This window comes from Anolis carolinensis, unplaced genomic scaffold (assembly GCF_035594765.1).
Source record: "Anolis carolinensis isolate JA03-04 unplaced genomic scaffold, rAnoCar3.1.pri scaffold_10, whole genome shotgun sequence".
In the NCBI taxonomy this organism is placed as follows: Eukaryota; Metazoa; Chordata; class Lepidosauria; order Squamata; family Dactyloidae; genus Anolis; species Anolis carolinensis.
Window position 1 is genome coordinate 27,072,416 of NW_026943821.1, and position 12,019 is coordinate 27,084,434.

The 12,019-nt window shown below is 48.8% G+C and overlaps 1 protein-coding gene across 2 annotated transcripts in view; it reads right to left on the bottom strand.

Moving 5' to 3' along the window:
- Nucleotides 1–8,476: 8,476 nt before the first annotated feature.
- Nucleotides 8,477–12,019, bottom strand: part of ahdc1 (AT-hook DNA binding motif containing 1) — a 178,501-nt gene continuing 174,958 nt past the window's right edge. For both annotated transcript variants that reach the window (XM_062962284.1, XM_062962285.1), the window contains one exon: nucleotides 8,477–10,090. The gene's annotated coding sequence lies outside the window, so the exon portion shown is untranslated. The remainder of the gene's footprint in view (nucleotides 10,091–12,019) is intronic.

The window sequence follows — 12,019 nt, forward strand, 5'->3', positions numbered from 1 at the left end:
GACTGGTTTCTAAGGAAAAATAAGAAAGGAAAAATAACAAACATCTAAATAGTTACATCTTGCCAGGAGAGATGGCGAGATGCTTCTTGTTAGCTAGAAGAACAAAGGGAGAAGAGACTGAACCAAAATGGTTCCAACCTCATGGTCCAGTTTATTGGGGCCATAAAAGACATTCTGACCAATGAGAAGTTAGTGTCCTGAAGATTCACATTTCTACTAATTTCAAAGTAAGGGATGTGAAGTAAACAGGATAGAGTGAAACACAGTAAAGCCTATCTAGGCATGCTTTGGAAACGGGGAAAGGATTCCCTCAATCTATCATCTACCTGACTACATTTAGACTTGAGTAGTCCAGGATGATTCCAAACAACCACCACATGAAGAACTGCATTAAGGGGTTGCAGCATTAGGAAGTCTAGAGTGGTGGTTGGGGGTCACCACAACACGAGGAACTGTATTAAGGGGTCGTGGCATTAGGAAGTCTTGAGTTTAGAGTGGTGGTTGGGGGTCACCACAACACGAGGAACGGTATTAAGGTGGCATCAGGAAGTTTGGGAACCACTACCCTAAGTCTCGAGTTTATAGTGGTGGGTGGGTAAGAGACCTTGAAGGGCCACATCTGGCCCGTGGGAGCCCTGCTTTATGTCAACATCTCTCCCAGCCAAAGGAACAAGCTCAGTAGAAACTTCTGGGAAGCCAAATGCTGTTGTTCTACAGCTCTGGAACCTCCAGATCGGAACCTGATTCAGAATTTGGCCTTCTTTGCCACCTCCGCCACCTCTCTTTCTTTCTTTCTCTCTCTGCCACGTCCCACTCTGGTGGCCTTGTTGTCCTTTTGTGGGCGAGAGTGCTCTAAAGGTAGCCCTACTTCCTCCATCCACCATCCACGAACTCCCACCCTGGCTGCTACCGTGTTTCCCCGAAAATAAGACAGTGTCTTATATTAATTTTTACTCCCAAAGATGTTTAGGTCTTATTTTCAGGGGGTGTCTTATTTTTCCATGACGAAGAATTCACATTTATTGTTGAACAAAAAAATGAACATTTATTATATACTGTATAGTAGTTGTCATCATAAACCAGCATAGCCAGACAAACTGTGAATCCTATCAAGAATTTCTTGTTACTACCAATATTTCCATGTACAACACTTTATTGTACGTACATTTACCAATCCTGCATGCTCTGCTGTTGTTTGGCGGGCAGGCTTCCAAACAAAAACTTTGCTAGGTCTTACTTTCAGGGGAGGCCTTATATTTAGCAATTCAGCAAACCCCCTACTAGGTCTTATTTTCTGAGGATGTCTTATTTTAAGGGAAACAGGGTAGGACTGGAAAAGGAGGCACGGGTCCTTTAATTCCGACCCTGCAAGGTCATGGTGGTTTTGGCAGGTGCCGGGCTTTTTCTGGATCGCCTTCCAAGGCTCCATTGTTTCGCTTGGCCGGGACCGCAGGAGAGAAAAGGAGATGGGTGGGGGGGGGGGGATTAGGGGTGGCTTTTTCCTGTGCTGAGAAGCAGAGCACATGTCGGTGTCCTTGATCCTGGGAGGAGGGAAGGAGGAAGAGGAACGGCAGTGGGGAGGCTGCTTTTGCAGAGGAAATTGCCGTCCCCAAAGGGAAGAAGAGGCTTTGCGGCAAAAGCCACACTCTCCTCCCCCCTATTGCCGCCCACCTTCATTCCTCCCCCCCTTCTCTCCCTCCTTTCACTGTACAGATGGCTCTCAAGCCTCTCATATTTGCTGTGGCAGTTCTCACACCCCCTCCCCCCCCCCCAACCACCACCACCACCACCGGTCCATCAGTATGCATCATGTGTGTTTTTTCACCATGGCAACCTCCTTTCTTCCCTCCCCAGCCCCCAGCCTTGCAAAAGCACTTAGTAGCAGCAATACCCATGACCCTGTGGATATTGCTAACCTCTTTCCCACCACCCACAGGTAGCTTGCCTTGTGCATCTTCTCCCTCTCTCTTTCTCCCCCCCCCCTTCCCATTGCATTAAGCTTGCAACTCTCTTCCACTCCCCACCTCCCCTTCCAATAAGACCCCAAGGCTGGCTGCCTCTCTCTCTCTCTCTCTCTCTCTCTCTCTCTCTCTCTCTCTCTCTCTCTCTCTCTGCCACACAAGGGTTGCCTTTCGATTCTGGGAACTTTCACGCCAGGCGGTGCTTGTGGCGTTGGCAGCGCTCCCATCCGTCTCTCTTAACCTGTCTCCAGGCCCAGAGTCGGGGCTGCGTTCCCCTCCTCCCCACAGCCTTTCCTGCCTGGTACACAAGCCAACCTCGGCCATCTATCAAGGCCTCCTCCTCCTCCTCCTTCCCCGCCACCCTTCAGCCATGAGCCCTGGCCTCCAGGTATGAAGAGACCTGTCGCTTTGCAAAGATGCGCTCGCCGTGTGCGCCAACCAGCCATGTTGCTAGGCACTGGAAAGATTTGTGGGGAGTGGGGGGTAGGACAACCCTTCAGGATGCATTTGGGAAAAGATACTGGGGTTTTTGGGGTTTTTTTTTTTCGTGTCAGGAGCAACCAGAGTTGCTTCTGGAGTGAGAGAATTGGCCGTCTGCAAGGACGTTGTCCAGGGGACATTGCCCGGATGATTTTGATGTTTTACCATCCTTGTGGGAGGCTTCTCTCATGTCCCCGCATGGAGTTGGAGCTGATAGAGGGAGCTCATCCGCGCTCTCCCTGGGTGGGATTCCAACCTGGCAGCTTTCAGGTCAGCAACCCAACCTTCAAGTCACAAGGCTTTTATCCCCTAGGCCACTGGAGGCTCCTAAGAGCGGGGACATGAGAGAAGCCTCCCACAAGGATGGTAAAACATCAAAACATCTGGGCGTCCCCTGGGCATCATCCTTGCAGACGGCCAATTCTCTCACTCCAGAAGCAACTCTGGTTGCTCCTGACACGGAAAAAAAAAGATACTGGTGGCGCAGTGTGTTAAAGCGCTGAGCTGCTGAACTTGCAGACTGAAAGGTGCCAGGTTCAAATCCTGAGAGCGGAGTGAGCACCCGCTGTTGCTCCAGCTCCTGCCAACCTAGCAGTTCGAAAACATGCCAATGTGAGTAGATCAATAGGTACTGCTCCGGTGGGAAGGTAATGGCGCTCCATGCAGTCATGCCAGTGGCCACATGACCTTGGGGGTGTCTACAGACAAATGGAGATGAGCACCAACCCCCAGAGTCAGACATGACTGGACTTAACATCAGGGGAAACCTTGACCTTACTAGATGGGCAAAAGGGCCGATTCTGGATCATGATAGCATTCGTTGCTCTCAGGTTGAATGTCATACATTTACCCAATTTGTGTAAATGCTACTCTGAGGAAAAGGGGGGGAGAGTGGCCTCCAGTTGATCCTTTAATGGGTCCTCCACCCCCACCAGTCCAGCCCCATTCTGCCTTCTTGACCATGGATGGACCATGGATGGACCATGGATGGTGAGATTTGCAGTACTTTCACCTGCTTTGGATCCGACTTCAACAGAACACCGGTGGAGGTAGTGGAGGCTACTTCTTTGGAGGCTTTTAAGCAGAGGCTGGATGGCCATCTGTCGGGGGTGTTTTGAATGCGATTTCCTGCTTCTTGGCAGGGGAATGGACTAGATGGTTCATGAGATCTCAACTCTAGGATCCTATGATTCTACTGCGACCCCTACGAATGACCAACCTGGACTAAACTTGGCACAGAGAAGCCCCTTAACCAAGTAAATATACCGGAGAGGTTTGGGGAATTGACCTTGATTTTTGGGAGTTGCAGTTCACTTGCACCCAGAGATACTGTGACTCCCATGACAATGGACCAGGACCAAACTAGGCACAGAGAAGCCCCATGATCAGGCCTCTTCCTCCTCCTCTTCCTCTCCTGCCACCCTTCAGCCATGAGCCGTGGCCTCCAGGTATGAAGAGCTACCTGTCGCTTTTGCAGAGATGTGCCCACCATGTGCGCCAGGGATGTTGCTAGGCACCGGAAGGATTTGGGGGGAGTGGGGGGTAGGAGGGCCCTTTAGGAGGCTGCTCGTCTGCATCAAGCGTGCCTTTGCTAATTTATATCTTTATATGCAAATTTGGAAATAATTACTCGGATCCATTAACAGTGTTGCAGGAAGTGGCGGCGGGCCGATTAATGCACCATAATGGCCGAGAAGGAAATGTGCGCTAGCCTGCCCGAGGATGGCAAAGGGTGCGGCAACTCAGCTGCAAGGAGCCAACTCTGCCTGGCTGTGATTCATGCCTGCCCACAGCTTGGAGTTGGAGGGAACCTGGGTGGGGAGGGGGTGCGCCGGGCGCTGTTTGCTCATGCCCAAGATGCCACCCATGACAAGCCGGGCGGCCCGGGTGGCTCCTCTCTTTATTCCTTCCAAGGAAGTGCTGGATGAGTGCAGCATGACTTGGGTGCGAGACACATAAGACGCAGCTCCAGTTGCTCAGCAGCATCGAAAGCTGGAGCCTTAGGACCTCATCACACTAGAGCTTGAATCCACTTTAAATCCACTTTAAATCCAATATAAGGAGGGAACTTTAAACAGGTCAGCCAGACAGATACCAAACTACAAACACCAGAATTCTACAGGTGGCAGAAACCGGATTTAAAGTGGATTCAAGCTCTGGTGTGATGAGGCACTAGTTCCCGATGCGGCTGTTGCAGGTATTAAAATACTACACTAGTCATCTGTTTAACATCATCTGGAGGGTCATATATCCCCTCATTCCTTTCCTTTTCTGCTTCCTTTTTCTTTGGAAGCTAAGGAGCACTTCTTTTGGGCTTCCAGTCTAATATCACTGGGGAGCCCTCAGTGGCGCAATGGGTTAAATCTTTGTGCCGGCAGGACTGCTGACCAAAAGGTTCAAATCCGGGGAGCGGGGTGAGCCCCCCTGTTAGCTCTAGCTCCACATGCGGGGACATGAGAGAAGCCTCCCACAGGATGGTAAAACATCAAACATCCGGGCGTCCCCTGGGCATCATCCTTGCAGACAGCCAATTCTCTCCCACCAGAAGCAACTTGTAGTTTCTCAAGTCGCTCCCGACACAAAATAAATCCTCATCTACTTTGTTCCCAGCCTTTATTTGCATTAGAATTCTTGAATTTGGACTCCTCTTGTTGTGCCGCAAACTCAGACAAAATGCTTCTTAAACCTCAGCGCTAGATGCGAAGGGTGAGCAGAATTGGGAAAACAAGTATTTTTGTTAAATGGGATGTAACAAGGTAGAACCCCTCCTTAAGTTGCCCTTGTTGTAGGAACAGCTTATGATATACAGTACTTTCGTTCAGGTGGTTTGCAATAAGTAGCTACTTCAATGCCTGGCCTCATAGTGGGACGCACACATGCATGCTTACTATAACAGTCCTAGGAATTGTCACAGAGTTTCTTTTGTCCTGGCTACATAAAGACCAGGGTGTGTTTTTGTGGAGTCGGGGAGAACAATCTGCGCATAGTTTGGAGACTGGAAACCTAAACTCCTTCAGGTGGAAATCCGTCTTGCTTAAAAGCCAAACAAGGGTTCGGTTCTTTGTTGGAGAGTTGGGAGGAAGAAGACAAACTGGACTAGCAGGAGAAATTCCAGTCTGCAGAAACCACCAACAAGGCACGCCCAGCCCTTTGGTGAAAGAGGTGTTTTGTTGGTAACCTATACCACCTTTCCACATTCACCATCACCTGCCAAGTAGCCACAATCGTCTTACCTTTGCCATGGCAACGGGCCCCTCAAACGGCCCTGCGTGTCTTTGCTTCCTTCCGTCCACAGCGCAACTGTTTTCCTTTCCTTTCTTGCTCACAAAACACGACACACCTCCCACCCACGACAGCATTAATTTAGGTAGTTCCAACTAAAGTAGTTCCACCGAAAGACTGCTAAGTCAACACAGATAAAAATATAATTGTTTCAATAGCTCTGCTCAAATAAATTCTGGCGATTCAATAGGAGGAGGCAATCCGTGGCCCTCCAGAATTTTGGAATATGTTTGCGCCAATGAAGCAGGCTTGGGGATGATAGGCCCAGCCAGACGTTGCAGAACTAAGGCTCTCAACATGCCTCGCCATCATCTATTCTGGCTACCTGGAGTCCAACTCTGTATGGAAACTGCCCTAACTTGCCTTAAGATTCCTTTTCTGGAGTGGTACCTATTGATCTACTCACACTCTGGGGGTTGGTGCTCATCTCCATTTCTAAGCCGAAGAGCCGGCGTTGTCCGTAGACACCTCCAAGGTCATGTGGACACTGGCATCACTGCATGGAGAACCGTTACCTTCCCGCCGGAGCAGTACCTATTGATCTACTCAATATGGGAGTATGGGAGAAGAAAACCCCAAATTCATAATCCAATTTGTGAATGGCTCCTTAATTTCCATGGGATACTTTTCGGAAGAGAGAGATTCTGGAGCTCTGATTGGGTGTTCAAAAAAATGTTTGTTGCCTCCATGCAAGTGGAGAATGGGGGCAAATGGTGTGCTCATGCCCTTCAATGTCACCATGAATTACGAAGACCCTGCTACCTTCATGCACGTAACACAACATTCCTCCTTGCAAATGTCGAGCATGTAGAATCCTGTTTGGGATTATGCGGAGACATCGGCAACTAAGTATTTGTTTGCCTGTCTGGATGAGGCTCGGGTCTCACTAGCATCCACAACCACCACTTTGACAGACATTTTTGTTTGTTTACCCAGTTTTGTTGGCAATCCTGCACAATCCCACAGATGTCTCAATGTCATCTCCTATCCACACAGCGGTGGGTGCTGATCCTTCCAGCTGTTAACCTCGGCTTTTGATAGAAAAACGCCACCAAGCAAGCTGATTGTGGAGGAACAGATAGACACGCTGAAAAAGATAGATGCTTTCAGCCACTCCTTTGCTGGAGCTGCCTAGGACGGGGAGGCACAAATCTGTCTCATCATCTTGGAGGACAAACAAGCTCTGCCTATGATGGAGATGAGCAGAGATAAACTTTTGTTTGCCCACCTCTCTCTCTCTCTCTTTCGGCGCTGAACTGGGCGCCTCAACAGCGCCCCTGGGGACTTGGCACCACCCGAAATTCCATACCTCGCTTATAGCTTCAGCCTCCCCTGGAGATGAGCAGATTCAGACCCAGACTTGGCATTAGGCAGGATGAGGCAACTGCCTGAGACAACAAATGAGAAGCGGCAGGAGTAGTAACCTTCCATCACTCTTTCCATTGGAAGGTGTAGCTGGGTGTGCCACGTAACCCACTTTGCCCTCTACCCCTTGTAAACTAGCCATTTGTCTCAGGACCAGTCAACTGTCCATTACCAGTGTCCGGCTGGATTTCCAATTGATATCTGTGGCTGATAGGAGAGGGATCCCATATTGGGGCCGGGCTGTGGCGCAGGGTGGTTAGCAGCCAGCTGCAATAAATCACTCTGACCAAGAGGTCATGAGTTCGAGGCCAGCCCGTGTCGGGGTGAGCACCCGACAATTAAAAATAAACTATAGCCCCTGCTTGTTGGTGACCTAAGCAATCCAAAAGATAGTTGCATCTATCAAGTAGGAAATTTAGGTACCACTTACTGTATATGTGGGGAGGCTAATTTACGACACCATAAAAATCACCCTGACGTTAAGTCCAGTCATGTCTGACTCTGGGGGTTGGTGCTGATCTCCATTTCTAAGCCGAAGAGCCGGTGTTGTCCGTAGACACCTCCAAGGTCATATGGCCACTGGCATGACGGCATAGAGCGCCGTTACCTTCCTGCCGGAGCGGTACCTATTGATCTACTCACATTGACATGTTTTCAAACTGCTAGGTTGGCAGAAGCTGGAGCTAACAGCGGGCACTTACTCTGCTCCTGGTATTTGAACCTGCTACCTTTCGGTCTGCAAGTTCAGCAGCTCAGTGCTTTAACACATTTCGTCACCGGTGCTTCTGCTAAATTCATAAATACAGTAATTACTACATAACCTTACCATGTATTAAACTGGTTTTTCTGTCGATCTGTTCTAAAACATGGTGCATAATTTGTAAAATCATAACATAATTTGACGTTTAATAGGCTTTTCCTTATTCCCTCCTTATCATCCAACATTTTTGCCTATCCAACGTTCTGCCGGCCCGTTTATGTTGGATAAGTGAGACTCTACTGTATTTTGGAAACATCAATAAAAATATTTTAAAAAATAAATACAATAAATTGTACCGAAGGGAAATGGATCTGTGCACAACTCTAATGCACTCTCGCAAAATAAAATGTACCGAAGGGAAATGGATCCGTGCACAACTCTAATGCACTTTCCTTTGGACTGACTGCAGAACAAGCCTGCAAACAGTAGCCGTCATGGTCGGCTGTTTTTGTGCTTGGCCTTGGAAAGAGCCGGCTCCCAGTCCGCTCCCAGTCCCAATGTGCCAAAAAGGGTCCCGCCTAGCCTTTCCCGGCCCAAATCCCCGAGTGCCGGCGGCCAACCAAGGCTCCCTCGGCAGCCCAGGCATCCACGCAACCACCAAGAGAAGCACACAAAGCAGCCTCGTCACTCAATATATAGGTTTCTTTTAATATAAAAAAGTGTCTATTAAAAATTCCTTCCTAAATACACAAAAAGACCAGTTGGGGTGCAAGGGGAAGAGGGGAAAGCAAAAAAAAAGAGGGGTCCCGGGGGGCGGTGGATGAAGGCAACTTGGCCCGGGGAAGGAAGGAAGGAAGGAAGGAAGGAAGGAAGGAAGGAAGGAAGGAAGGAAGGAAGGAAGGAAGGAGGGAAGCAAGCAAGCAGGAGCTGATATGGTGAGACCCAGGAGGTGTGTTCCGTCTCCAAGTGGCACGTTGAGTTGCACAGTCCCAATCAGAAACGGACAACGCAAGTTGGGAGTGGGGTGCATCCTTGGTTGTGTTCATTTTTGCGTTCTTTCGTTCTTTCTTTCCTTTTGCACAATCTACAAAGCTGTACATAGGATTCCAAATCCAGGAGAAGGTGGGGAATTGGGGGGACGGACGGACGGACGGACAAGTAAAGAAGTCAGGACAAAAAAAAGGGAAGGGGGGATTCGTCACATGCGCACGCGCAAGCACACGTCCACGCACACCCTGAGCTCAGCACCGGCGCAAAAAAAAAAAAAAGGAGGGTGGGGCACACAAGAAGGAAGGAATATACTCGTTTCTCGGTTTACAAAGTGGCCGAAGAGAACTCGGAAAAAAATGCCGTTGCTCCCCTCCTTCTCCCCTCTCTTTCCCAACGCAAGAGGGTGACTTGCTTCTCTTCAATCGGTTTTTTTTTCCTCCTAGATTTCATTATTATTATTTTTTCTTTTGAAAATACAAATTTTGGGATCTTTGGGTGTGTAACTGCCAAAAAAGAAAAACAAACAAACCAACCAACCAACGATTTCGTCTTTTTAAAAAATAATCCCGCCCCCTCCCTTGAAACAATAAAAAGCAACCGAAAAATCCTCAATGAAAACCCATGCGTAAATTTTTTGCACATCACAAAACCACAGCAGATGTACAGATGCAATATACAATACACGATTTATAATAAAACATTATGTACAATAAATAGGTTCTTGTTACTTTTTTTGTCAATCTGCAAATACGATTTTTCTCAGTGCATTCCTGACACCATGAGCTTCTCTCCTGCCTTGACTTGGTCTAGATTCTCTCTTTTTTTTCTCCCTTTTCATCTTCCAAAAACATTGTGTGTGTGTCTGGGTGTGTGTGTTTCCATTGTGTTTGCTCTTTTGTATTGTTTTTTTTAACTTTCTTTTTTTAAAATTTCTGAAAAGTATTTACAATTGCTGGTTTTGTGCAGAAAGAAAAGCCAAGCCCCCCCCCCCCCCAGAACTGCTCTTCGCACCCCCTCGCTTGCTTCTCGACAGAGGAGACAAAAGCATTTTGGGGACAGAGACGGGGGTCGGTCGGGACAGGCAGCAACACAGGGGGGCACGGGGACACAGAGAGAGGGCGGGACGGGGCGGGAAAGGCAAGGCCAGGCCAGGCTTCTGTCTTCGTGACGGGCCTTCTGGGTGGGTGGGTGGGTGGGTGAGGGTCCTTCCGGTGCAGCTCCCACTCCTTCCTATCCCGCCCCACAATGTCAAGAGCAGCCCCAGTCTGTCGCAAGAGCCGAGGGAGGGTCTTCTTCCTCTTGAGCATGGAAACTGGAAAAGGAAGCAAAGAGAAGGCTTCACAATGGGAATGTTGGCAAATATCAGCATAATAAGGAATGGTCACTGTAACCACAGTCGCTCAGTACGGCTAGAATGGTCACTGAAACCACAGCTGCTCAGTATGGCAAGAATGGTAACCAGTTTCTCAGTACGGTTAGAATGATCACTGCAACCACAGTTGCTCAGTATGGTTAGAATGGTCACTGTAAACACAGTTTCTCAGAACGGCTAGAATGGCCACTGTAACCACAGTTGCTCAGTATGGCTAGAATGGTCACTGTAACCACAGTCGCTCAGTACGACTAGAATGGTCACTGTAACCACAGTCGCTCAGTACGGCTAGAATGGCCACTGTAACCACAGTCGCTCAGTACGGCTAGAATGGTGACTGCAACCACAGTTGTTCAGTAGGGCTGGATAAGAGGCCCTCTAGGACAGGCATGGGCAAACTTTGGCCCTCCGGGTGTTTTGGACTCCAACTCCCACCATTCCTAGCAGCCTCAGGCCCCTTCTTTTTCCCCTTCAGCTGCTTAAGTGATCAGATAATTGCATACAATGCAGGCAGATACTCGGACTGAGTCACACAGGAGAGAGGAAGATGGATTCTACAAGGCAAATAGATACTTGGACTGAGTCACAAAGGAGAGAGGAAGATGGATTCTACAATGCAAATAGATACTTGGACTGAGTCACACAGGAGAGAGAAAGATGGATTATTTCATCCTCCTTATATATATAGCCACCTGCTAATAGGTCATCAGTAAGGGACACTGGCTTAAAAGGACGGGGCCTGAGGAAGGAGAGTTGGAGTCCAAAACACCCGGAGGGCCGAAGTTTACCCATACCTGCTCTAGGCCCCTAAATGGAGATGTCAAATGTATCGCCGTAAGGCTTTCATCGCCGGAATCGCTGGATCGCTGTAACTTTCCGAAATGTATAGCCATGTTCCAGCAGCATTCTCTCCTGACGTTTCGCCCACATCTATTGTGAAACGTCAGGAGAATATGCCTCTGGAACATGGCCAGACAGCTTGGAAAACTCACAGCAACCCAAGACATATTCTAAGGCTGAGCCATTATCGAGTGCTGGCCACACCATGGAGATTTCCCAGCTGTGCAGAAGCAGGCAGGGAATGTCTTCCTCGGCCCAAAGGACTTAACTTTGTAGCTCCAAAGCCAACCCACACGGGGACGAAGAAGCACAAAGAGACAAAAGGGGAAAGAAGAGCGCTTAACTCTCCCCTGGAAGATGCTGGAGGCCCTCAGGCGGAAGGAAGGAACGGAGTGACAGGCGTCCTAGGGAGGCAGAAGAGGAGCAGAGCGGAGGGATCAGTTGTCATAGAGACTGTGACGGCTAGGCTTGTTCGGCTGACTTAGCCAGGGAGAGCGGCAAGAGGCGCCCATTGGACGGATCCTGTTGGGAGGCTCTCCGAAGTGGCACCAAAATGGGTGCCTCTCGCCAAGAACGAGGACGAAGAGCAGGGGTGGGTGTCATAGAAAGCACCCTCTACTCCAGAGGCACCTGCTCAAAGGAGGTACCCCAAGTTACAGCCCACTCCCTCACTCTCCCACATGCCTCCTAGATTTTGCCAACAGAAAAAATGCCCAAAAATTGTCTCAAGAAGAGCCGGCGTTGTTCATAGACATACACCTCCACGGTCATGTGGCCACTGGCATGACTGCATGGAGTGCCATTACCTTCCTCTCGGAGCGGTATTATTATTATTATTATTATTATTATTTATCACATTTATATCCCGCCCTTCTCACCCGAAGGGACTCAGGGCGGCTTACAACAGTGGCAACCATTAGATGCCCATACAAATCAATACAAAACAGCACATAAAACAGTTAAAACTATTAAAATACATTGAAAAATTAAAATATACGTTTCAAACATAAAATCAGATCCGTTCATCCT